Raw genomic sequence first — 26,439 nt, forward strand, 5'->3', positions numbered from 1 at the left:
ACACCGTACGTGTGTATCTCAGCCACTCCTCACAACAACCTCATTCTACAGATAAGGGAGGACTGAGACGCAGCCAGACCAGAGCCGAGCTCCCCCAGCCTCCACATCCTCAACCGCACAGGCTGCACACGGCCCAGATCCCCTCAGCCCTGGGGCCAGGCTTCTGTTCCCAAGGGTTACACTGGGCAAGACGTTCTGCACCCTTATACAAACATTGCTTATCTTTTTAGTAGGAAGCGTGATCTAAGCTAATTCGGAAGTAGGGAATGTCTCATACTAAAGAACAGCTCTCTTTATGAAAACCAAAGCAAATGTAAACAAGAACCCTTGCCAGTTAAAACCCGACCAAGCCACTCCATTAGCAGGAAAATGATGGGGGGGCAGAGCAAGGGCTCAGGGTTTTGGGTTTTGACTCGATGTCTTCAACAGGCACCTCCACGGTGCCCCGGGACCATCAGAGACCTGTGCACACAGACTGGCTGCAGGTGGGGCTCCCGTGCCTTCAGCTGCCGAAGGCGGTCTGGCAGGAAGCACGTTGGTGCCCTGGCGGTTTCTAGGGCCACGTGAGCTAACTGCCAGGTTATACTTCTGCAATTATAGCCCCCGGGGACCAGCCACGTGAAACGGACATTGGTGGCTCTAACTTAGAAAGGCTCAAGCAGCAGCCCTTCTAGTGCAAGGGAAAACTTGGGAAGGAAAAATTGACTTGAGTTCGGGTTTTGTGGTGACAAAAGCATGATAAACAGGAGGGCTGCAGCTGCGTGATTAATGAGGCGTGGCAGCCTGTGCATTGGCTTTGAAAGATTGTAAATACATGGGGCTCCTCGAGCACAGCCCGTCGGTTACAAATTACAAGTCGCCTTTCAATTGTGGTCCCGTTCCACCTCTTGTTTTGAACAGAGTGCACACACAACTTTCAACCCGCCAGCTGTGGAGTCCCAGGCACCCAGGAGCCTGGAGACACACCTGCACCCAGGCTGCTCTGCGCGAGCACAGTTAACAAGACATTGAGCTGGGATTCGACCAGCAACGTTCCTTCACCTCACTGCACGCTTTGGTGTCGACTGGAAGGCTTGGTTCTGACTGTTCAGTGTTCAGGGATAGTTACTTCATTAACACTTCTGAGATCCCATTTCTACACGTCTCACCAGTCACGGAGAAAAAGAGCTGTGCGGGCCATTCCTTTGAAAATGTAGTAGATGTATTTGTGTTTGGAGAGGCCTAATGATACACTCAAGAATCCACTATTAGAGGTTGTTTGCTTTCAGGAAGAGAACATTATACCTGAAAGATATGTTTGAAGAAAATAACCGTGTGGCAACAATCCACAGTGTGCCAGTGCATTTGCAGCCCAATCATTACCCCTGCTACCTGAGGCTTCTTTGTGATTTCAGTCCTTGGTGTGAGATAAATACACACACATACACACACATACACACACACACACACACACACACAAAACAGCAAGCATATATGCTCGGAAGCTTAAAATCTCGGGCTCAACAATACAAAAGACATTTGAGTCATTTGTCTCAGACCCAGCCAGAACCCACTTCTCCTAACATGAATTCCCTTACCTTTTGAAATTCAGGACAGTAGATATTGAGTTTACCTGGGCTCTTAAACTCAACATGCAACTTAGTTGGAAGAAATTCTCTTTCAAACTGAGAAAACAGCTTCCCTCCAAGTTTAACCAAATCTGAGAAAAGTACAATTTGATTGTTTTTCTTTTCATTCCTTTTCCTTAAATGTATTGGCCAGAATTGTCCCTGGTCTTTAAGCCAATCAGTTGAGCAATATCTGGCCAGACCCCCTTAAAAACACATTCCTCTCTCTTCGCTGTATTTCTCCCATACAGTAAAGTGTGAAATGTTTCATAACCTATGGGGTTTGCACCTGGCAGAGCGGCTCGGCCAGAGCCGTCTGAGCTGCACGTGGCGCCGCCCTTGCCCAAGCAATGCCTCGTGCCCCTCCGTTCTCTAGAAAGCTCTGTGAGTCCACAGCAGATGCTTTACTTGAAGTGTTTCCTCCTGGGGGGAGAAAAAGGCAAAGACTCCTGCCCTTATCTGCTCTTATTCAAAGGCTCTACTAGTTATGGGACAGAATTTCATCAGAAAAGACGGGACAATTAAATAAATTCTGTTTCCCAAAAGTAACCCACAGTCTGGGAATTCCCTGGTGGTCCAGTGGTCAGGACTCCGTGCTCTCACTGCAGAGGGCCGGGGTTCAATCCCTGATCGGGCAGCACAGACAAAAGGAAGAAAAACAGAAAAGTAACCCACAGGAAACCAGAGTTACCGAGATATCCCATGACTTTTGTTGTTGTTGTGTTCGAAGACGATGTGGACTAAAGCACGACCACCCACCTCGTCACATGAGCCAGAAACCCGGAAGGCACCCACGTCCTCACCTCCTGGCTTTGTCCCTCCCTGCAGTCAGTCACCTCGTGCTGTTGAGTGTACCTCTCGCCAGCCTGGAATCCACCCGTGGGCTTTGTCCCCTCACCCCTGCCCCCTGGACTGGCAGTCTCTGTGCTGCAGTCCTGCCTTCCACGTCCCTCCAGCACAGCTGAGGCAGTGAGGGCTCCAAATGCAAATTCAACCAACTCGCCTTCCTAGCAGGCTCCTCGCCACCCGCGCAATAGCGTCCCAACGCCGTGGCGTGGCGCGCAAAGGCCTGCAGGACCGTGCTTCGGCCGCGCCTCTTCTTCCCGGGGACCACACACATCTCACCGTCCTGTGATTAGATGTGCGCGTGTCGGCCTCACCTCCTTCACCGCGAGATCCTTGCGGGCAGGCCCTGTCTCTTTCAGATCGGGACCACCAGCGCCTTACGTGGGAAGAGCTCCCCGACTAAAGGAATCTATAACCTAAAAACTAATTTTTACGCCCTGCCCTAGTCCAGACAGGATTTGAGCTTCAGCAAAGAGTAAAGTCTACAAATACAATCTCCATCGCACTCAGACGGTAAATATACTGACCCCTAGCTTATCTGATGTGTTCACATGGGCTTGTGATCACATCAAATAAGCTGTGAGGTCTGTGACCACCTTCAGCGGGCTTTGCTGTAAACATTAATAATATTAATCATTGCTGCCATCTGATGTATGTATCAAGCACTTCATATTACAGCTCCACAAGTCTCTAAAGCAGAGTTTCCTCTTTCACAGGTGAAGAAGCTACGGCAAGGAAAGGTTAAGAAATGTGTCCAGAGTCACACAATCAATAATGAGAGAAGATTCGGTCCCGGGGACTTTTTCTCTCCAAGGCCCGGGCTCCTCCCGCTGTGTCACGCTGCCTCTCTGTTTAAAGCCTGGCTTCTGACCTGATGAGCGCTGCCAACAGTTTAAAAACAGTTTGCTTATGTCATGGGCGGCAAAGGCTGTGGCAGACACTGCAGTGTGGCCTTAAAGGAAGAGGCTAGAACTTATGCTTAGAGCAAGTACTACCCGAGCCCTGATCACATCTGCCTTTTCCCACTACCCGCACCTCCGGGCTCATACTCAGGAGCCTTAGAAGCTGCCGAAGAGACACCCTGACCGAACCCTGACTATTGGTATCGATGGCCCAAAGGGTACCCTGGAAACAACTGTAAGATCTGCAAGCCCCTGGGAGAGAGGGTTTGCTCCAAACCCCTTTGCAACTCACCCACGACAGGATATCTGGTCTGCTTTCTAGGGACGGAATCAGTCCCGGAGACTCTCAGGACAGAGGCGGCACACCGGGGTTCCAGGCTCTGGGGATGGGGGTGTGGAGGGAGAAGCTGCGGAGATCACTCTGCGGAAAGACGCAGTGACTTAGGTCCCTGTGAGCCAAGCGGACCGACCCCTAGATGGGAAGAGCTTCAGGCCGGCTTGTTGCAGCAAGCACTCTGCTCCCCCTGGATAGCTAGCGTGTTCCAAGAGCCCACCTCATTGCTGCAAAAGGCAGAGAGAAGTCCCCAGCCAGGAGTCAGGCAAACCCCCAGCCAAGACCCGGCAGCACGCTGTAGGGGGGTGACTGAGGCTGGCAGACCAGGGGAGGAGGAGAGAGGAGGGAGCTGTTATTTACTGTGCCAAGTCCTAGGGGTTAGGCCCTGAACCAAGATGAAAAATACTGCTCTTGCCTCACTCGAAACCACTCCAACCTCCTTCTAGCAAGACTTCCTATGCACTCAAGTCTGTAACGCTAGAGATCTTCCAACTCCCCTGCCCTGGGGTTTCCGTAAGTAACCTCCCAGGTCAATTATAAGAACAATAGCATCTTTTTCCAGGCTTACTCCCTGCTCCAGGTGCAGGATGTAGTGTGAGACTGTTCGTGGCCACCACGCTGCCCTCCGGAAGCACAGAGGTGGGCGTGCTCTGGAGCTTCTCCAGCAGGGGTGACAAAGGCACTAATGTCTAGTCAGTCTCTAGCCTCACGGGTACCGAGCAGCACCAACACAGCTTCCTGGTTCAGCAGCTTTCCTGTCTGCAGCAGAGGCAGTGTGGCCCGGGCAGCAACTACCTGCCCAGGCCAGTTCTGCAGCATGGCTCTGGGAGCTGGACCTGGACGCCCTGCCTGGAGCCTCCTTCTCCAGCCACCATCCTGTAACCCAGTGGTTCTCAGAGGGAGATTACTGGACCAGCAGTATCATCAGTAACTGGGAACTAGTTATACATGCAAATTCTTGGGCCCCACTCCAGACCTGCTGAATCAGAAGCTCTGGCAGTGTGGCCCAGTAATCTTGGCTTTAACAAGCCTTTCTGGTGACTCTGACGCATGTAAAGTTTAAGACCCTGTGCTACAAGCCAAGAGCCTACAGTCAATCCACTTTGGCTGAAACCAACTAGAGTGGAGTCTGTTGTCTGCAACTTAACCCGGACTGAATCACAGTTCCTGCTCTCATGTTGTCCATAAGGAACACAATCAATTATAACAAACAGCAGGATGTTCTGGAGAAGGACAAAATACACTCACTTCACCCAGTCAAAAATGGTGATCTCCCAACTTCTTTTATTATATAGCCTTCTCAAAACTTTTGAACATCTACCCTCAATAGTTACACTTATTCCTAAATTTTATAAAAACTCTATTAATATATCATAAAACACATATAAACAGGACCTTAGCAGATGAGATTTTTAAATGAACATAAAACAAAACTTCTGTTTTCATCCTGCACCCCCTTGGGTGACACTTTTAGTGATCACTGGTCTAGAATGTAGGAAAACCTTCCAGCAGAAGTATAGCAGAATCAAAGAAACCTAAAAGATGGTGAATGATGCATTTGTGGAAATGTAAGTAGACAACAGTGACTGTAAAGAAGGAGGGGGTAACCAGAGCTGATGATGATGATGACGACAATAAATAATATTATTGAGCAAATAACATTGTCCTTTAGCTCTGAAAGCAACCCTATGAAGTAGAATTATTACCTCCACTTTTTAGGTTGGGAAATGGAGGCTCAAACGTCTCCTGTCTAGTAAGAGGCAGAGCTGGGTTTTAAAACCACAGTCTGAGTCTTTCTACTGGCAGTTTCTGGCTTGGGCTACTGTGTGGTTGGTAGAGCCATTGGTTGGGGCAGAGAATTCCAGAGGGAAGATGATAAGTTTTGTTTTGACGTCTGAGGTACCCATGAGATATCCCAGTAGAACTATCCAATACACAACTTAATATATGACAAAGATGCTGAAACAACTGAACATCCATATGCAAAAAAAAAAAAGCACTTTGATTCATACCTCATACCATATATAAAAATTAACTTAACATGGGCATAAACCTAAATGTAAAACCTAAATCTATGTTTTGAAGAAAACATAGGAGAAAATTTTGGTGACAAGATTCCGCAAACATTTCTTAGATATGACACCAAAAGCACATTCCATAAAAGAAAACATTGATAAATTGGATTTCATCAAAATTTTAAATTCTGCTCTTTGAATGACACTACTGAGAGAATGAAAATAAAAATCACAGACTGCAGAAAATATTTGCAAAGTATGTATCTGTACCTGTATCCAGAATACATAATGAACTCTCAAAACTCAATAGGAAGAAAACAAACAACGCAATTTAAAAATAGGCAAAAGATTTGAGTGGACACATAATTTAAAAGGAGATACATGATGGGGACTTCACTGGTGGTCCAGTGGGTAAGACTCCGTGCTCCCAGTGCAGGGGGCCCAGGTTCGATCCCTGGTCAGGGAACTAGATCCCGCACACATGCCACAACTAAGAGTCCGCATGCCGCAACGAAGATCCCACATGCTGCAACTGAGACCCGGAGCAGCCAAAATAAATAGGTAAATAAATAATTTTAAAAAGGAGATATATGAATGGCAGCGATCGATGCTCAACATCATTAGGGAAATGCAAATTAATATCATAATGATATACCACTACATACCTATTAGAAAGGCTAAAATCAAAAAGACCAACTATACTAAGTATTGGCAAAGATGGAGAGAAACTGGAACTCTCATATACTGCTGTTGACAATGCGAAATGGTACAGCCATTTTGGAAAAAGTTTGGCAGTTTTTAAAAAGTTAAACGCACCTTCCATATAAGCCAACCAGGCCACTTCTATGTATCTTCCCAAAAGAAAGAAAAGCATGTGTTCATACAAAGACTTGTGCATAAATGTTTACAGCAGCTCTGTTCAGAGTCTCAAAAAATTATAAACAAAAAAATTGATTAAACCAGGTGAAAAAAGGAGATAAAACCATTATGGTTGAAGATAATAACTTGGTATCGTCAAGAATCAACTAAAATCAAGATCATGTTCTTGAAACCCCCGTTCTAGGATACTCCAACATTAAGAAATTAAACCCTTATAGGAAAAAAATAGGGAAATTTATCATCAGCAGAAAAGTTATTATTATTTTCATATTTTTAAAATAAAATAACATGGATAAAGCAGTAAGTAAAGACAATGTGGTACTTCATCACTTTATATTCCTATTAATAAATGAAAACTTATTTTTTATTAGAAAGAAACTGTAAACAAACTTTAACATGTCCTTTCACAGGTAAATGGATAAACTGTGGTGTGTCCATCCCAAGGAATACTACTGAGTCATGAAAAAGGAATGAACTATTGATACACACAACGACCTGGATGAATGTCCAAATCATTATACATAGCGAAAGAAGTTACACAAAAAAGAGTGCATACTATATGATTCCATTTCTATAAAACTCTAGAAATGGCAAATTAATCTACAGTGACAGAAAGAAGATTGAGTGGTGGCCTGGAAGTGAGGGAAGCAGGAGGGGCAGAGAGATTACAGACGAGCTGGAGGAAACTTTGAAGATGACAGATACGTTCATTATCCTGATCGTGGTGATGTTTTCATGAGTGAAGATAGATGTCAAATTTTATCATACTGTCCATTTAAAGTATATATAGATTAGGGTATGCTAATTATCCCTCGATTAAGCTGTTAAAAAGGAAAAGTAAATTAAAACAAAAAGTCCCTCAATTTACATGGTGATTTTTTTAAAAAAAAAGATTATTCACAATAACCTTTGTGAAGTGATTGATTAAAAATCACAGTGCAGCTATGATGAAACTGTGGATTGGTCTGCTAGGGCCCCCATGACAAAGCATCACAGACCTGGTGGCTTAAACAGCAGAAATGTATTGTCTTACAGTCTGGAGGCTAGAAGTCCAAGGTCAAGGCGTCAGCAGTGTTGGTTTTTTCTGAGGCCTCTCCCCTTGGCTTGTAGATGCCACCTTCTTCCTTGTCCTCACAGGGTCTTCTCTCTGCACATGTGCATGTCTGTGTCTTAGTCACTTCTTCTCATGAGGACATGAGTCATATGTGATTACAGCCCATCCTAATGGTCTCATTTTAATTTAATCACCTCTTTAAACACTCTGTCTCCAAATACAGTCATGTTCTGAGGTTCTGGGGGTCAGGGCTTCAACATATGAATTGGGGAATAAGACACAATTCAGCCCATAATAAACCACGTTTCCATTTATATTACAACACTTACCGCACAGTTCATTTAGACATGGCCTAATTTCTTTTAGGATGTTCTGGTTATATGATTTGCATGATTCATAGAAGAGAGATTTTCTTGAATTAGCAATTCTACTAAACTACCAAAAGCTGTACCTGAGCCTCTAAAAAAAACCCCAGACAGACAAGAGATAAAGAGGCAGGAGGAAATGTGATCTTTGGGGAGGTGGGTTGGTGGGGGAGACAGGGTTGGAGACATAAAGGAAGGCCTGGCAGTTATCCCTTCCAGTGACATCCAGTAGGAATGAGAAAAGAGACAGGATCACAAAGTTGGTTTCCCTTTATCTCAGGTCCTGGCTTACCATCAGTCTGCCTGGATGGACCCACATGAGGTTTCTGTCTCGTCTGGTCTGAGGCCTATTAGTCCCCGGTAACTGGAGAGACACCGCCACCTCCAAAGGAAAATCGTGACTTTACGACTTGAACAAACGGCCACATTTCCAGGCAAAGCGCCTTCCTGGCCGCGAGGCCAAACTGGCAGCTGCTGCGTTTGTGAGCCCCCCTTTCTGTAGATGCCAAGGGCAGGAAATTCAAGCCAGAAATTCAGGCAGGTGGGGAGATCAGGTGTGGTGTGAAGCAGGATACCCAGCGGAAAACCACCTGCCGAGTGAGGCCCAAGCGTGGGCCTTTGAAAAGCCCTGGCTCACTAGTTCACACACTGAACTGTGTTTTTGTTCAGATGAGCTAATAAAGTTCGATTTAGAATCTGCATGGGGTTCTAGATCTCAAAGCATTTTTACTGGACCTGTGATGAAAATGTCCCCTTTGGTGTGAGACCCTTGGACTTGTATGTGGAATCGGGGAGCAAATACCTTACCTTGGGCTGGAGTTGAATTACCTGTAAACTGATAACGTGAGTGAGAGATAAACATCCTTTTGGCTGTCAGATATGCACCCCTACCTTGTACTACACCCAAAAGAATCATAGTCCCTTTTCCAGAGATGTTTATTTTTGTTTTGTTTTCTTTTGCGGTATGCGGGCCTCTCACTGCTGTGGCCTCTCCCGTTGCGGAGCACAGGCTCCGGACGCACAGGCTCAGTGGCCATGGCTCACGGGCCCAGCCGCTCCGCGGCATGTGGGATCTTCCCGGACCGGGGCACGAACCCGTGTCCCCCGCATCGGCAGGCGGACTCTCAACCACTGCGCCACCAGGGAAGCCCCAGAGATGTTTTTAAAAGAAAAGGTAAATTACTTCATTTAGTTACATGTTTGACAACCCTCCCATACGTTATTCCAACGCTGAGGTGGAAACAGGAGGATCCGAGGACCCAGCTGTGTCGCCAATTTGGGGGATTGATTTTGCCCTCTCCAGACCACCTTCCTTCACAGGGAACTGCTGCTGATTCTTTGATTTCTACCTAAACCCTCACAGAGTAAATTAAGAGGCAGGAAGACCTTAATACGGTATTTGAGCTGGACTTAAGATCAAGTGGGCAACTAGAGAATTATGATTATTAAGCATTATGATTTTATTGATAATTATTATGGTGACCATTTATTATCTGCTATGTGTCAAGCACTGTTCTAGAATATAATTATAGAATTTAATTCTCACCATAGCAAGAAGTAGATAGTAATATTCACCATTTTTACATCAACAAAAGGTTTAAGGAAACTCCTTGCCCAGGGACACGGAAATCTTAAGCAGCAAAGCTGAATTCAGCCCTAGACTCGTCTGATTTCAAAGCCCACCTCTTGCTTCTCCACCACCTCTCACTTTTCCAAAAAAAGGCCTTAAAATATATTTTGGATTGTGTTTGACTGTTGTTATTTGGTGAGCTATCTTTGTATGTCTATTTAGAATGTAAGCTCCTTAATACGAAAAGACTAGGTCTTTTTCTGGCCTTGTTTAGCAGAATACACATTTGTGTCTTTAAAATGTGACTTAAAGGTCTGCATCTGACTCGATTATTGTACCAACATGAGGCTCCTGGTTTTGACAATGGACTGTTGTTATATAAAATTGTATTGTCGGGGAAGCTGAATGAAGTGTACGTGGGACTTCTCTGTACTATTTTGCAACTTTTTAGGAGTCTTTAGTTCAAAATAAAAGTATTTTTTAAATGTTACTTGATAATGATAATAAGGGGCACTGTGGTATTAGAACAAACAGAACCTGGGTGCCAGGTTCTAACGCTGCCCTTCAGTAACTGCTCTGTGTGGCTTTGGGTAAGTCCTATGTCCACCTGAGGCCTGGCAAAGTCCAGATGGTGTCCGAGTCCCATCTGAGCCTTGAGTTATAATTTCTGTTGTTAAAAAAATACATTCTACAGGAGTTATTAAGTGACCATGTTGGGATTTGAACTTTTGATGGCTGGGTACCAACCTATATTCTTTCTTCTATAAAACACTGGAATAGAAGTTTCTGTGACCGCAGAGATGATTTGTACTTGTTCCGATTAATTGCGGCTAGCTGCTAATAACTGCTAATTGCTAATAATTGTGCAAATAATTGCTAATTAGTAAACTGTTAAAGTAGCATTTTGGAATTCCCAGGACCTTCTGACTGTAAAAAAAAAAGAAAGAAATTTTAAATCTTGGCGAGGAAAAAAGAAAAAACAACATTCTAGACTTCCACTTTTGGATGCCAGAGTATATACACATCTAACTTGCTCCCTCCCAAAACACACTAAAACTATAGTAAAGAGAGGTCTTAAAGACGTATCCACAAGGACAGGCAGGACAGGAGCAGAGACAACAGCAAGGAAATTACAGAAGCTGGGAGGCGGCTGAGTGAGCGATGAAGGATCGACAGGCCTGGAGCTGGCAGCAGATAAAGCTAAGGACGAACTCATTTCACACTCCCGAACCTTCACGAAGCCCAGGAACCAACAGCACCAGGTGCCTCTGGAGACGGGGACACAAAGAGGGTGGCTAAAGGCCTGGGTGAAAACCCTGGAGACACAGATCTCTAGACTGCTTTCCCCACTCTGCACCACTGGGAGACAGCTTTTCCCCATCCGACCAGAGTGGAGAGATTTCACGCTCTTAAGAGTGCAAGATAGAAGTGTGTGGGCTGGGAAGTTGAAAACCAAGAAGGGTAAATGACTGTACACACAACGAACGCTGAGTGCTGAGACCTCCCTCCGTCCTCCCCCAGCTTAGCTCCCAGAACACGGGCAGTCAGGTCTAACGCTTCCAGGCAGGAGGCTAAAATTCCGCTATGGAGAATCTGACCAGCCCAAGAAAAACAGGCCCAAGATACTGAAGTTAGGGAATGCTCAACAAATGGTCCACCCAGCCAGCTTGCCCCACAGGGAAGCTCACACTCAACAAATCCTGCCTGGAGCTCAGAGCTTCCAGTTAGTTTTTTGGTTCTAACTCTATCATGAAGACAGATAGAAAACAAACAAGAGGAAAAAAAGCAACTGGGAGTTTATGCAGGGAGAAGAAAACTTTCCCCCCAATAATTAATATCCTCAGAGAGTTGACAGAGGAGATATGCAAAAGGAACAGAGTGCTATTAAAAGAAGAGACATGTAGAGAACAACAGCAGAAAGAGCTCTGGGAATTAAAAACATGAGTGCACAGATGACATTAAATAGAGAGGCTGGAAAAAAAAGCTGGTGGGAAGTATCCCAGAAACCAGAGCAAAAAGACAGAAAATGCTAGTGAAAAGAAAAATAGAGATGAGTCCTGTGAGTGTGATGTTTAAATAACAGAAAAAGTCTCAGAAAGAGAGACAAGAGAAACAGAAAAGAGGAAATCGTTAACAAGACTATTCAAGAAGTTCTCCCGGAACAGAAGTACAGGAGATTCCAGAATGAAAGTGTCTACCAAGTACCCAACACAATGGATGAACACAGACCAACGAACATCGCTGGGAAATTTCTAAACACTGGAGACCACTGGGATCAAACAAGATCCTACGGGTTTCCATAAAGATAAAATAGGCCAAATACAAGGATCAGGAAACACACTGACCTCAGGCTTTTAAAAGGAAAAAGACAATGGACAGAGAGGGTCCAGTTCTAGGTAAGACGCCAAACGGATCCTCCACCCAGACTCTCCTGTGGATTGCCCTTATAAAACCTGGACAGAATGACACAGCAGCTGTTAGAGGAATCTGAAAAGTAAACAGTAACAGGCAGACTGACAAAGAAGACTAGAATCCAAAGTACCACTAAACCAACAGTGTAAGCATCATTCTTTCCTCTGGAATATCCAGCTTTGACTCAAGGCAGTGTGACAGTCATGGCACCAATAGCCTGGAGTGCCAGAAAATGGAATATCATTCAGCAATAAAAAGGAACAAATTCTTGATTCATGCAATAGAATGGATGACTCAGATGCATTTTGCTAAATGAAATAAGCCCGATGCAAAAGAGTATTACATGGTTCCCTTTATTGAACATCCTGGAAAAGGCCACACTATAGGGACAGAAAACAGTTCAGAGATCACTAGGAGACAAGGTACAGGGAGGGACTGACCATAAAGAGGAAGCATGAGGGCATTTTTGTGATAGAATTATTCCGCATCGTAACTGTAGTGGTAGATACACAGCTCTATGCGTTTGTCAAAATCCCTAGACCTGTATGTACACCACAAAGAGTGAAATTTGCTACGTGTAAATTAAAAAAAAAAAAAAAAAAAACCAGGATGTGGGAGTGACCCCACAAAAATTGAAGCCGTAACAAATTAACTTAAGTGTCACCAATGAATAACATAACCACGGAAAGGGGTGAAAGAAAAGAACTTTTGGAGCTTTGAAAACGGTATTTAACAGGATACTGTCAGGTTTAAGACAAAAAGCACTCTATACAAATGTAATACCTACTGCAGGCAGTAGATCTGCTTTTCAGGGGGGATGGGCTAGCACTTCTCAAATTACTTCATGTGCACACTAGGGTTGCACAACACAGTAAATACCGTGTAGATCATGAGAGCCAGGTTTCTCATTGTCAGAGAAAGAAGTTACAAATAGGGAAAGGGGGGAAGGTTGGAATGAACTTTGTGGTGCTGGGTTAGAATCAGAGGTATCATATGAACTCATGCGATTTAAGTTGTGATTTAAGTATGTATACAGATTGATAAAGAAGGAAAGAAATATGCGTATATACATGGGTCATTAGACATACATACATTTCCTAGCCCCGGCTCCTGTGAAGACCTAGAAGCAATGACACCACAATAACAGTGAGCACACCTAGTGCCTGGATGTTGGTCTCTAGAGACGATGATTTATTAAAGGGAACCAGGGGTCCTTGGAGAAGTGGTAGATGCAGCTGGGAAAGCGAACATAAATGAACCTGGAGTATCTTGTGAGGTCAGAAGGTAAGAAAGTGTTCAAAAAAGGATGGAAGGACGGACTGAAATAACACAGAAACCAACCTGAAAGTGTTCGCAATGGCCAAAACTGGAACAATTCAAAATATAATATAAATGACGGTATAATTAGATTAGCGCCCATAGGATAAAATAAATACCCACGAGTCCATTCTAATGTATATACATACATACACAGGGGGAGAAGAGGCAGCTCTTCCTTACAGAAGAATTCCAATTAACAAATGTAGAAGAAATGAGGAAAATATAAAATCACCATTAGAAAACCACAGTAATAACTGATACAGGCAAGAGTCACCAATGAATGCTACAATTAGTGAACAACAGCTTGAAGAGAAACGGGATATTTGCATAATCTAACAGTATCTCCCCCCGAGATATTTATTAACTAAAAAAGGAAAAATAGTAACTTTACCCAGTCTCTTAGGCAAATGAGGAAGGTAAACACCACCAGTAATAAGAATTATCAACATCACGAATCCCTTGACAGGATACACTGAGAAGGGCACGTTCCTTCTGTCGCATCCTTGCTAAGAATTCATCATGAGAAATCAACAGACAAACCAACCCGAACGGAGGTTCCGTTATGTTCTACAAAAGAACGGACTGGTATTCTTCAATAGTGACAAATTCATGAAAATGATCAGGTAAAGACTGAGGAACTGTCACAGATTGGGAAAAACTAAGCAGAAGTAACATCTAAATGTAACGTGGGATCCTGGATTGGATCCTGGGACAGAAAAGGGGCATCAGTGGAAAAACTGATGAACTCCAAATAAACCTACAGTTAATAGTATTAAACCAAAGTTAATGTCTTGGTTTTGATAATTGTACTATGATTATGTAAGATGTAAACATTAGGGAAAGCTGGGTGAGGGATATATGAAAATCCTCTTACTATTTTCACTTTTCCGTGAGTCTAAAATTATTGCAAAATAAAAGGTGCTGTTTTTTTAAGTACGTACTATGTTAAAGCGTCACTTTACATCCTAAGCTGACCTGGCCCAGCTGACCGCTGAGGTTTATCAGTAATGACGTAGACTCATAAACCACGCCAGAGCTCAGCCCTAACAGACGTGTGAGTCGGTGTCCAGCCAGCTGCCTGGCTGGTCCTCTTGCCCATTTTTCTATTATACATCAGCCATAGGCTTGGCTACAATTCCCAGGCCTTGGACTTTGCTGGACCAGAAGAAGGAAGAGGAAGGGGAAGCGAAGAGCCTCTGGGATGGAAGGTGCCTTCTGTGCTCTTTTAAGCTGCTTTCAGCTCCGGCTCTGTGGCGCTCAGATCTCTAAGGAAGCTACCCTTTCACCACGTCCAAAAGATTACAGAATGATAGAGGGTAGGTTGGACCTGTTTATGCCCTCAGAACTTAAAAAACCATCTCTATGTTTACAGATCTGAGTTTCCATTTCACGTTTGTGGGGAAATAACTAAGCAGCCTTGCCAGGTGGTAGCAAGACTCTTCATGTTCACAAGCTCCTCCATATAGAAGAGCAGGTTAAGTCCTGAAAGCCTTTCTTAAGAGCACTGTGTCCTTCCAGTTGCCTGGGAGGGGTTTATGTTTGCAGCCCTCAGATTTACTTCCACTGAACAGGAGTGTTTCAAAGCCAAGCCTATGCTCCTCCTCTGAGCCGGTGTCTGTCCTCTCAAGCACATTCTCCCCAGCAAATCAGTGTTCTCTACACTGGAAGTGCACTGAGAGAGACCCCATCTGCAAATACTGTAAGGATCTCCCCAGCAGTTTCACAGCCACCACCCCATGCACTTTGAAGTCGGGCAAATTCAGAAGGGCCTTGTATGGAGGAAATGTCCATGGCTTGGGGCCAATGCTTCATCACTCCGAGTCTTCAGGCAAACTCCTGGCATGCTCCTGAGGGAGCCTGTTGATGTGGAGCCTCCAAGCCAGGACGCTTCAGATCCTTTGGGTTTTGTCTATCACTTGTCCCGTCTCTTGCTGATTACTGTTGACTGTTGAGAGGAGGCAGCTTCAGACGTTACACAGTTACCCTTGTCTTTTAGAACCTTGCCTGACATTGAATGACTCAGTCCATACACAAGGCCGACAGTCAGGATTTTTTTCACTGTTTCCATTTTTTTTTAATGATCTCTTTTTTGTAATGTATATTCGTAAACCCCTCATGGACATGACATAGGCTTAAAAATGTCTGTAAAATACCTGAGGCTCCGCGTGAGCAGAGCAAGCACGCTGCAAACCAAGGTGCTTGTGGCCAAGACCCTGACCCTGGTCACTGGTGGTGAGCAGAGATTTCTCAGGAGAGCACAGCTTTGCTGTAACCATGGAGAGAGCATCTGCACCTCCCACAAAGAACAAGGAGATTCTAAAGCTGATGCTTGGTACACGGTTTCCAGAATCCACATAGCGGGGGGTTGACACAATTATGTGGAAGGTTTGGGCACAAATCTACTTATCTACATAATTTTTAAAAAATCAGAGATTGGTTCAGAAATTTGAAAAAGGGTTACCTTGTTTAGTCGCTTACTATGTGTCGAGCACACACATTGCCTCATTGAATTCCGAGAGCCACTCCACAATGTAGATGCTATGGTTCCCAGATCACAAACAAGGAAACGGAGGCAACGACAGGTAAAGGAACTTGTCCGAAGTCACACAGCTAAGTAGGGGCAACGGTGGGACTCAAACCTGGGTCTCTGACTGCAGAACTCTTAACCACCAAGCTAAACTCTTCGGGTAACCACCTCAGATGCAGGGGCCCCAGGTTCACTCCTTGGTTGGGAAACTAAGATGCCACGAGGTGCAGCCACAAAAAAAAAAAACAAGAATCACAGTCTCTTCAGTACACCAATAGCACTAATATGCATCATGCATTATAGACATGGTGACAGAATTTAAAAAAACAAAAACAAACAAACAACTGTGGAGAAATGAGTGTGCTCCTCTCATCAGAGGTACGACCCTTCCGCTCACAACACCCCCATCCGGGGAGCTGGCCTGTGAGCCCCAGGCCAACCTCAGAACACTCCCACTGTGGTCGCCTCCCTGCATGGCCTGACCCCACGCCTTAAGAATCCACACAACTGGAAGCCAATGGCAGCTGTCTGCTGACGGGGCTCAGGAAGCGGCCCTCAACCAGGGGCGATGTGGCCCCCAGGGGACATTTGGCAACGTCGGGAGGTAGTTTTGATTGTCACAACTGGGTGTCTGCTGGGGGGTGGGCACTGCAGGGTGCAGCCACGAGGGGAGTAATCATCCCACAGAGCACAGGGCGGGTCCCCACTCCCTCACCCCCGTCCAGCCCTAAATGACAATGGTCTTGAGGTTGAGAAGCCCGCGCTAAAGGAGCAGCAATGCTCCGAGCTGTCGTCCAGCTGGGCAAGGACGAAGGGTCACTGCTACCTCGGTCAGGAAGCTGGGTCAGACAACAGCTCACTGGGAGGGTGGGAGGGGCATGTGCCACTCACTCTGGGGCTCCTCCCATCCGGCTAATGAGCGCATTTACAGACTGTCTGAACCCACAGCTACCTCTCCCCCATAAACAACATGCTGCCAAGCTGCTCCAAATTCAAAATACTGTCCGGATGAGCTGAACAAACGATTCGCCAGGTGACTCTCCGCCGTGCGGCGGCGTATCTCAGGGGGACCCATGGGAGAGAGAGGTGTGGCATCAATAAGGCTTCAGGGGCCTTGGCAGGCGACGCCAGAGAAGAACGTTACCGTCAGAGGAGGAGAGGAGGCCCTGAGGCCTGGTTAGGAGGCCTGGTCCCTAACTATGTGAGCAGGCCAGGAGATCACGTTCTGCAAGAGGGGAGGCAGGTGAAGGGGGAGCTATAGCCGGATACCGCTGCAAACACAGCTCCACTGAAGGAACTAAAACAAGACGTATGTTACACTCACTCCTTGAGAAGTTTAAGGTCAGAGTTCTGCCAGGGAGGAACCAGCCTGGGGAGTCAGACAGACCTGGCTTTGAGTTCCAACCTTGAAATGCTCTTGCCATGTGACGCGGCCAGGAAACTCTCTGAGCCTCCTGGGTCTCTCATCTGCGAGCAGGACTAATTATCAGCCACCTCGCAGGGTCCCCCGGAGGAGCAAGGTGTGACGTGGGGAGCAAAGCACGTGGTGGTGCTGGGTGCAGAGCACAGGCGGAGTGCCCTGCCCACCCCACCTGCTCCCTGCACTGGCACATGGGAAGGAGACTGGTTTTCCCTGAGTGTGGCTGGGAGGAGGGACCCTGCGAGGGGCTGAGTCAGAGCCCAACGGCGGCTCCTTCTTTTTTTATATATACATATTCATTTATTTATTTTTGCCTGCGTCGGGTCTTAGTTGCAACATGTGGGATCTTTCATTGCGGCGTGTGGGCTCTTCGTTGAGGTGCGTGGGCTTAATTGCCCCGGCATGTGGGATCTTAGTTCCCCAACCAGCGATCGAACCGGTGACCCCTGCATTGCGAGACGGCTTCTTAACCACTGGACCACGAGGGAAGTCCCGAGGCTTTTTATTAAATGGAATTTACCTTGATGAATCATTCCATGCAAGACATCCAGATAAGCAAGCTTGCCTCAAACAAGTATTTTTGAATCTAGGACCCAGAAAATGACTCCCAGAGATACGCTTACCGTGTACCCAGAAGAAGATTTAGCCCCAAGCTAATGAAATGAAACTTCAGGACTCTCACTTCCCCGCCCCTTGTGGGGGCCCAGGCAGGAGGCGCAGCCACACATTCACGGCCATTTGCTTCTGTAAACTTGGCAGTGGTACGACAGTATGACCTTAATTTCCTAAGATCACTGCCTCTTTCTCCTCTGACTTCTCTTTGGCCATATTTCTCCTCCTTTTGGGTGACTGTGGAGTGGCCACGGACATTCTGGGTCTGGCAAAGAGGAATCTGAGCTAAACATACCTTTACTTTGGCTTAAGACAGATTTATAAATTTACAAACTATATTTATAGTTAAGTTACTGAAGGCTGTTCTGGAGTAGGGAAGGTTTCCAGAAGTGTGCCTATGGCCCACTGTGCCGACTCCCCGGCATGGAGATGGGAAGGCTCCGATCCAGAGGTCGTATCACAATACGAGTGTGTCCTGCAGGGTTTGGCAACAGCAATATTGTGGTTGGGGAGGAGAAACAAGATGAGAAGTAGAGCCAGAAGAGACCAGCCCGAAGCTAGTCAGGAGAAGAGTATTCCGACCATCAAACCTGTACAATTGTAGGCACACGTAAAACTGATTAAGTGCTCAAGAAAGTTCTCTCCCTTCAAGAACACGAGACCGTCAAACAAGATGCACCCCAAAATGCAGGTTAAAAGGATTTTAGAGGTTTGTCAAGCAAGTAATAAGTATTCTTCTGAATTCTGTGATACTTTGATACCTAGTTTTCTCTGTCATTTTCTATTCTCTTCAAAAGGGTTCCCAAATTGTAAAAGCTTCAGGCCTTACAAAACCTGGATCCACCCCTTTAGGTCACACATTTTTATCTTTTCCAAGAGGGTAAAGTGGGGCAAAGGTGAAGAGGAAGACAACTAAACTCCCTATCTAAATTTCCTGAAATAATTACATTTCAGTGATACAGTGAACCTAGAAAGTTGGACATTCTTTGGGTATTTGTTCTTTCCGAAGAGAGTTAAATAAAACATGAATATAAGGGTCCAGACCACACCAGGAGGTTTTCTTCTAAGGCTGAGTCTGTACTGCACAGTGTTTTGGAAAGTACTTTATGTATAATGTGAAATGAAACACATGTAGGTTTTAAAAAAAAAGCGTTGTCAGTTTCTGCTCGGGCCTTTAATCTGTATTTAGCTATCCTTTCCCTCCAGCCAAGATTCTAAACTCCTTATTCACTCCCACTATTGTCGCCTCTACACTAAAATCAAAGAAACTCAGCTTGATAATTACAGTTTTTGAAAGCACAAAGTAACACTATACAAGTTCCAGAAAGTGAAAGAACTTCTTTCTAAATTCAAACGACTGAACAAGGAAACATTCAGGTAGGCAGAGCGCTTGCAGCCTGCGTTCTCACCACAGGAAGATTTAAAGGAGCCACACTCTGGATGCGGGCTTTCATTTTAATGAAAACTCCAGAAGCGCCCACGGGCTCCCCGTGCCTTTCCCCACCCTTCGCCCCTCCCCGAACCCCACCCCCCAGAAGCACGAATGTCCTAAGGAAGAGAAAACGGGGCTTTCCGCTCCTGGAGAACGCAGTCCTCCACCTCCCGAGCGCGGGGCCAGCGCCCAATCCGCCTGCGCCTCCCGCCGCTCGGGGCCCGGCAGCTGCAGCCGCCGCTCCTCCCTGTTTGGAAAAGGGGGCTACGCTGGGCGAGTTTGTAAATTCCTGCGAGCAGAGTAAAGCCAACGGAGTATTTGTTGGCGCTTTTCCTTTCCTTGGAAAGCACTTCGCAAGAGAAAGTCACCCCACCCACCCTGTCTACCTTCGATTGCAGGCCTGGTTGTTTTTATAAAAAGAGAGTTCGTGCCTTTAAAACCTTCATTTTCTCCCCGGGAGTAAGCATTAGCTAATGATTGCCAGCCGGTTTCTGTGTCTCGGCACCACGTGACCAGGACACGTGACTTGGAGCCGGCTGTGGTTGTTCCTTGTAGCTGAATAAAAAGATCAAGCTTATTACTGCACGAAAAGCCTGGGGAGCTCATCGGGGCAACGTGGGCAACGTGATTCCCGGGCGGGTTACACAACGCGCGGCCCCGCTGGGCTCGCAGCTCTCGCAGCCTGGCCTCGCTCCGCCGCGGCGCAGGGAGGCGTTTCCCAAAGAACACAGAACAAACGCGGTTTTATGTTTTCCAAAGTGAGAGTCCATTTTCCCCTCGGAAAATGTATGATGATCCCGGAGAAGGAAGACACCCAATTTCTTCAAGCCGCGTTCGCCCTCTTGCTGGGATAAAATGGGACGGCTGCAAGCACACAGATAACGCAGCAAAGAGGAGACCCAACACCCCTCTCGGCTGAAGACTTAGGACTATTTGCCTTTCTCCCTCCCTGGGAAGTCTTCAAAATGTGCTCTTCTCTATTTATAAAAAATGGGAACTAAAAATGACATTTGAAAATTTAAAATTTAAATGACACGTTCATCCCGTGTTTTCCCCCGAAGATTTCTAGAACCTTAGCAGTTCAATTTTGATTCAGCACATCCTGCAAAGGAGAGAGCAGAAGGATTAGTCTTTTATAGGTGAAAAGAGCCGGGCGTCCCTTTGCAGGTTCGGTGTAGATGTGTGTAGGCAAACATATGCAGATTTGCCTCCAAATGGCCCCCCTCCCCCGCCCGGAAGGTGCCGCCCTTACTGTGCTCATTCTGCTTTCTCTTGTCTCTAGCACAGGCTTCAGTGATGACTCAATTACAGGAGAAAGATAGGGGAGGAACAATAACCTTGGTTCTGTACAGCCCAGGGCCTCCTCTGGATGGAACTGCAAAGCAGAACCACAGTCACTTTCCCACCAGCGCCTGTTCTAGAACAAGAGGCGAGCGAGCCCTTCCCAGCTCAGGCCGGGTTTCAGCTACGGATCCACGAACTCCACGAATGTTGACGGAGTGACTCCTCCGCCTGGCGCAGTTCCAGGTGCTGAGGAAGCCGGAGCGAGCAAGGGAGACAGCTCCCTGCTGCCTGGAGCCGGGCCCCAGTAAGGCAGAGTTATCTCCAACAGGCCAAGCCCAGGAGGCCAGCTCCGGCCTGGAGCGGGGGGAGGGGGCCGGCCTGTGAGACCTCCTCCTGCTGTGCCGCCGGGGCTCCGACCACGAGGGCGCCTTCTCTGCTGGCCGTTAAGGACTAACTAATTTGCCAGCTGATGCTTTGCAAATGAGAGCTACATCTTTGCTGCCAGGTTGGTGGGATGCTGCTTCTCAGACACCTTCTCAGTCGGCACTGAGGAGCCTTCTCTCCTGTTCCTCACCCTGCACGGTCCAGAGTCTGTGCAGACGTCTCATTGCTGCTGGCAGCGGGACCAAACTACAGCAGAGCTTCTGCGGAGTGATCGCTCCATGAGCTGTAATCAAAGCATTGCCCGGAGAGACAGCCCTCCTTCAGAGGACACCTGAGCAACTCTGGCAGGAGCTGCCTGCGAGGCCAGCGGGTCTGGAGTGCCAGGGGGCCAAGGTGCGGCTTCGGGCAGGCTTCCAAAGGACAGGATGCCAATACTGCTGGTATTCCTCCATGAGGGGTGGGTATGAGCCTCCCAACTTGTCAGATCTGATGTGGATCAGAGAGCGAAAGTGTGTTCTGAAACTGCTCTGACATCCAGAAAAAGAACTGGCCAGGGAATAGGAGTGAGAAACTGAGGGAAAAGATGAGCTATTGCATTCTTAATGAGATCCTGATTGGATTCTGATGGACACTCAGTAAACACTCTCTTCTCTAGAACTGTACAGTCAGCCCTCCATATCTGCAGGTTCCGCATCCTTGGATTTAACCAACTGTGTATCCAAAATATTCACACACAAACAGAATTTTCCAGAAAGTTCCAAAAAGCAAAAGTTGAATCTGCCGCACACCAGCAACTATTTACATAGCATTCACAACTATTTACATTGTATTAGGTATTATAAGTAATCTAGAGATGATGTAAAGTATACAGGATGATATGTGTAGGTTATATGAAAATACTTCACCATTTTATATAAGATTTTGGTATTCTTGGCGTCCTGGAACCAATCCCCCACGAATACGAAGGGGCAACTGTATGCCACAACAAAGGAAAAGGAAGATGGCAAGCTTAAACAAAAGTCAGAAATGCAGGTGCAATTGTCTGCATCACCTCAGAGAAGGTCCTTGATATCCATGTCTGATAAGCAGTACAGATGTCAGACCTTAGCCACCCAACCCTGACCTGTGCAGCAGAAGACAAGAGGACACAGGCTCTGGGCCTGGGAACTCAGGGTATTTTAAACCACATTTCTTCTCCCAGTCTATCTCAACAACACTTCCCATAGTGGTTCCCAACACCACTTCCTGGTTTTCCCGAGAGGAAGAGTAGCGGCCATCTTCCTTCTGCAGACAGGGAACCTAGGGCAGAAACATGGTAACACCCCCAGCGTCAGCAAGTCCTTGGAAAATCAAAGAGTAAAACTCATGTCCTCTCCAGGCTCACCTCCTGCAAATTCCTGTACTTCGAATAGTGTCACGACAGTGCAGCCACTGTGGAAAACAATATGGCAGTTCCAAAAAAAATTAACCCTAGAATTACCATATGATCCAGCAAACCCACTTCTGGGTATACACCCACAAGAACTGAAAGCAAGGACTCAAACACATTATTTGCACACCCATGTTTGTAGCAGCATTATTCACAAGAGTTAAAAGGTGGAAGCAACCCACATGTCCATAGATGAAAAAATGTGGTATACATATACAATGGAATATTATTCAGCCTTCAAAAAGGAAATCCTGTCACATACTAAACAAGGATGAACCTTCAGAACATTATGCTAAGTGAAATACGCCAGTCACAAAAGGACAAATACAATTCCACTCATAGGAGTTACTTAAGAGTCAAATTCATAGAAACAGAAAGTAGAATGGCGGCTGCCAGGGGCTGGGGGAAGGGGGGAAATGGTGAGTTAGTGTTTAATGTGTGCAGAGTTTCAGTTTAGGAAGATGAAAAAGTCCTGGAGAGGGACAGTGGTGACTTACAGCAGTGTGAATGTACTCACTGCCACTGAGCTGTACACTGCAGAATGTTAAATTTTCTGTGATGTATATTTTACCACAATAGAAATAATTTTTAAAAATAGTATCAGAGTATCACCTAAACATTTTTTGGAGTTTCAGGTGATCTCAGACAATCTTTGTCCTGGAAGTTGTGTCCTGTGTATCAGCAGAATCTGTGAGAATTACCCACATCCATCCCTTTTGATGTCCAAGGAGATGGAGTAAAAAAGTGGACACAGGGGCTGTGATGCGCTCTCTCTTGTCCTTTAACCTTGGTTCTACATTGTCAACAGTCCTTAGAGGTTGAGAACTCCCCTTCATCAGGCCATCCTCACCTCCCGCAGCCCCTTCAGCCCACTGATCTGATTTGCTAGCAAGAGAAATGGTAGCATATAAGAAGGAAGAGTAAGGATTAAGCTCCACCCGCCCAACCCCTCCAGTGGAAAACGTTATAGATTTAAGATAGCAACTTCCCTGGTGGCAGAGTGGTTAAGAATCCACCTGCCAATGCAGGGGACACAGGTTCGATCCCTGGCCCGGGAAGATTCCCTTAGTTGCTGCGGAGCAACTAAGCCTGTGCGCCACAACTACTGAGCCTGCGTGCTGTGACTACTGAGCCCACGTGCCTAGAGCCCATGCTCCACGACAAGAGAAGCCACCGCAATGAGAAGCCTGCGCATGGCAACGAAGAGTAGCCCCCGCTCGCTGCAACTAGAGAAAGCCCGCACTCAGCAACGAAGACCCAACGCAGCCAAAAAAAAAAAAAAAAAAGATTTAAGATAAATTTTCTTGCCCACACTGTAAATTTTCTCTTACCTATTAATAGACAGATTTTGTGGAAGGTTTTGGGAAATACCTGATGGAGTGTTAGCACAGAAGCTGGGCTTCAAAGGACACGAGGGAAGCAGATCCCAGGAAGCATGAGAGCAGAGATTGTCGACTGCATGTTTTAAGCGCTCTCTGCCTTGGCTTTATGACTTAACATACAATAGAACAGTGCATGTTACCAGAAACCATAAACAATATTCTATCCTTCTATAAAGACTGTACTTAATAATTCTAAGTAAACAGGGTCTTTTGAGCTGCTTGAAAAGGATAGCCCTCATGTGAAAAGCCACAGGCCTCCTTGGAAGAAGTTAAGCTGGTGGTTAGCATAGCCAAGACTGTCTGTATTGACAACTGACCATCGCCGTGAGTCATCCGTAAACCTGCCAGTGGGTCGGGAACGGGAGCCTTCTGCTGCGACTCTCCAGCAAGCCTGGCCCCTCCTGCCTCCTTCATCAAGTCAGACCTCATGTAGGCAGAAAAGTCATTAGGAAAAAACGTATGGATGACGAAGCCATAAATAAAGATACTACCTTATCCTGTCCCACCTACCGGCCTCGTTCGGTTGTCAAGCAAGAGTGCTTACTTAGCTCTGTGCTTGTCATTAACAAACGTTTGGTTTATTGGGTGCCATTATTATTATTGTTATTCTGGATATCCCACAGATACAGCAGTCATATTTTCCAAGTCCCAAATTAGGAACTTCTGGTGTAAGATCTGTATAGTTTACTCAGGCAGAGAGCAAGATAGATTATTTCAATCCAAAGCTGTCTGGAAAATTCCAGGCCATGTAGCCCTTCTTGTGGGCCCACCACTGACAGACACTCTAACTTAAATATGAAACTTACCCAACTTCCCATATCTCTGGGGGAAGGTGAGGGTGATGGTTCACCCAGCTAACACAATCCGTGTTGCTGCATTCAATTCAGTTTGCAAACACACATGGACACCTAAATGCCAAATAACTGAGTTGAATGCTGTGAGGAACAGAGAAGTGAAAAGGAAGTGGCCGTGTCCCCCAGAAGCTCAGGGACCTGGGGGGATGGGAACAGGGGACACGGGGAGCTGGGGGAGCTGATCCACTAAAAGTCCCTGATCACACCTGACCGTTGCCCCCAAGGCTCTCGACGGCAGTTTAAGGTATTTACACTTGATTAGAGCTCAGAAGGTCGTGAGTAATATCCATCAAAACTGGAGGAGAAGACGACACAGCTGGAGCCTGGCTGAGGCCTTCAGCGTGGCCAAGAGAATGACCATGGTCCAAGCTGAGATTCTCACACTGCCCAGAGAGATCCACCTTCCCTGTGCTTACAGATCTTTCAGGAGCCTTTCTACATGGTCAAAATAAACCTATCCTTGAACAACTAATTAGTGCTAATGTGTCAGGAGAGGTTAAGAGATTCGTGGTTCTACACGCCCCTCCGCAGGGTACTGGGGTTTGACGGTGGAATTTTGGTGCGGTGAGCAGTGAGGGAACAGTCTGAGCAGAGAGCATTTCCATTTCCTTCCTCTCGGGTGATGGAGGCCATCTCCTTTGCTTGCATGCACAGCTGCCTCCAAGGGGAAAATCCTCCTCATCATGGCCATGTCCTACGCAGCCACTAACACAGACGCACTCCTACAGCCCTTCAGAAACCAGGCAGAGAGCACTGCTGGGGCCCAGAGGCAGCCATGGGAGAACGTGCGGGTGGAACATCACACAGAGCTGGTCCAGCCCGACTCACAGTCCCAAGCTGAGAAACAGCGTCTCTTCTTCAAAAGAAGAGACGAGAGCCTTCTTGAGCTGCTTTCTTCCTGCAGTCATGGCCAAGTTTAAAGTCAAAGACATTAGCACCTACTCAGGGGCCCTTTTGATACCAGCAGAGCTCACAGCATTGAAAAATGGAGAGTGTGGAGAACCTAGAACAACCCAGCAGAGCAGCAATGGCTATGGGACGGGGTAGTGTCTTCAGACACGGATCGGGGGCATTTCTGGCTCAGCCCATCCTAGGCCTTTTATATTCACTAAGTGATCTTCTGACTTGAATTGTTTCCCAAACAGGCTCTGCTGTCAGAAAGAAAGAGTCATTCGTTTTTTCAACAAATATATTGATCCCCCACTATCTAAGCCAGAATGAAAGAATATAGTTTAATAGGAAAGGTAGATGGTAGTAAAGAGGCCTCGCATGGTGTGGATGCCCACCACGGGAAGCCCAGGGTATTACAGTGGCATGGAGGGGGCATCTCACTCAGAGGGTTGGGTCAGGGACAGCTGCTGACTGGAAGATGACTGGATATGAAGGACAAGTACGACTCGAGAGACGAAGTGAAGGAAGGCATCCCAGGATGAGGCGCCCACATGGCTGCACCAGGAGGCATGAAATGTCCTGGCCCCTCCCTTACTTCTCTGGAACAGTCCCTCAGAGCTGAGAGGCTGCCATCCCGGGCTACAGTCCTCAGTAAGGCCACCAGGTAAAGCAGAATTCTCAACACAACGCTGGAAATCAACTACAATTAAAAAAAAAAACACATAATTCTCAACTTTTATGTTGTGCGTTTTTTTTTCAGTCAACATACCTTAAATTATGACACTGAATTCTTGTGGGTATGGTCTGCCAAGCAGGTCATCCTGGGACCACATCGCCCACCCTAGTCTTGTTTCTATGTCTCAAAGTTGAAGCCCAGAAGATGTAGGAAACCAATCCTTGGAATCCTGATATGTGGCCAA

At 46.4% G+C, this 26,439-nt stretch overlaps 1 long non-coding RNA gene across 1 annotated transcript in view; it reads right to left on the reverse strand.

Moving 5' to 3' along the window:
- LOC109550247 (uncharacterized) overlaps nt 1-26,439 on the reverse strand; it is an 85,619-nt gene that overhangs the window by 53,171 nt on the left and 6,009 nt on the right. The window contains exons 2-3 of the long non-coding RNA XR_002176690.3: nt 3,910-26,219; nt 3,648-3,776 (exon numbers count right to left, since the gene is read on the reverse strand). This is a non-coding gene — a long non-coding RNA (uncharacterized lncRNA). The remainder of the gene's footprint in view (nt 1-3,647; nt 3,777-3,909; nt 26,220-26,439) is intronic.

Source organism: Tursiops truncatus, chromosome 18 (assembly GCF_011762595.2).
Source record: "Tursiops truncatus isolate mTurTru1 chromosome 18, mTurTru1.mat.Y, whole genome shotgun sequence".
NCBI lineage: Eukaryota > Metazoa > Chordata > Mammalia > Artiodactyla > Delphinidae > Tursiops > Tursiops truncatus.